This window comes from Morus notabilis, unplaced genomic scaffold, assembly GCF_000414095.1.
Source record: "Morus notabilis unplaced genomic scaffold, ASM41409v2 Scaffold72, whole genome shotgun sequence".
NCBI lineage: Eukaryota > Viridiplantae > Streptophyta > Magnoliopsida > Rosales > Moraceae > Morus > Morus notabilis.
The window spans coordinates 355,364-356,921 of record NW_010367952.1 but is presented as its reverse complement, the minus strand read 5'-3'; positions in this window follow the sequence as shown (position 1 = coordinate 356,921).

Here is a 1,558-nt window from a genome sequence, read left to right as displayed (position 1 = left end):
TTGAGGCCAGAACTGTGTATACTGAGGTGGCTGATAAGTCAGCGCAGGAGGGTATGACATCTGTTGCGACTGATATGGTGACATGTATTGTGGTGGCCCTTCTTGGCTGTAGGAAGTGTCACTTTGGGCTTGTTGAGCCGGCGGCCGATTAGGACAATTCCTCCTAATATGGCCCACCTGCCCACAATGGTGACACTTGGGCCCGTATGGAGCATTTCTGTCACTCCCAAACGAACTACTGCCACCGCTTGCCATTTCCCCAACCATATGTCCCTGGTTGCGGTTTCTTCTACCACTCCGCTGTGGTCCACCTGAAACAGAAGGTCTACCAGAGACGGAAACTCGACCCGCCTCTTCTTCTTTGCTTTGGCGATAGGCCAAGTTATCCTGTTCCACTCTTGTAGCAGCAGCTACCAAATCCCGAAAGTTTCGAAGTCTCAGAGCCACCAAGGATCTCCTCACAGAGTTCTTGAGGCCCTTCTCAAACTTAAGACATCTCATGTGTTCAGACTCCACCAGAGATGGCGCAAACCGGGACAAGTCATTAAACTTAGCCTCATATTGCCTCACCGACATGTCACCTTGCTGCAGCGACATGAATTTCAGTACTTTTTCTTCCCTGTAACTCTGAGGAAAATACTGGTCATTGAACAGCGTCTCAAACTGCTCCCAGGTCAATCCTACGACATTCATTCTCCTCTTGACCTGCTTCCACCAAGTGTTTGCTAACCCTTCCATCTTGTACACCGCAAACTCTACCCTGTATTCATCTGGAACTCCCATAGTACTCAAATGCTTAACTATGCAGTCAATCCAGAACTCCGCCTCCTGGGGTCCTCCCTCACTATTAAACGAGGGGATAGGCGCACGCCTAAATTCCCGGAAGTGCCCTTGCTTCCTATCCTCAACCGGCCGCTCATTTCGAGCTCTTGTGGCCATGCCTTGAAAGGCAACATACATGGCATCCAGAAATCCTTGATTCTGTTGTGCCGGTTGATTAGCAGGCCTACGGCGAGGCGCCATTTCCTTTAACTGAAATAAAACTAGACTATTCAGTGGATTACAAATGTCACACATGTATGTACAATCCTGGGGTTCTTAACCTAGGGCTCTGATACCACTCTGTCACGCCCCCCAAACGGGGTGGGTGACGTGGAGCTCGATTAGGGATTAATAAAACAGATTTTCAGACCGGGCCCCACACTTAACTGCATTAAAACATAAATGAATTAAATAATCCAGGAGCCTCTGCACACAGGGCTCCACCCCACAGGACATACAGTATCGTACATACATGCTCATGTAATTAATCATTACAACAGACATCAACCAAAGTTTTGGTAAATCCAAATATTCATAAGTTACATAATTTCTCAAATTCCTATGTTCACGATCCTCACTTGATTCCAACAGCAGCACAACTCAGCTGCTCCGTAGCAAATATCCAGCTACTGTGCACTGCTCCTAGAATCTCCTGGAAGGGGTTTAACATTTAAAACATAAAACGTGAGCGAAAGGCCCAGTAGGATATAATTTGAAATATTTAAAATAAATGAGC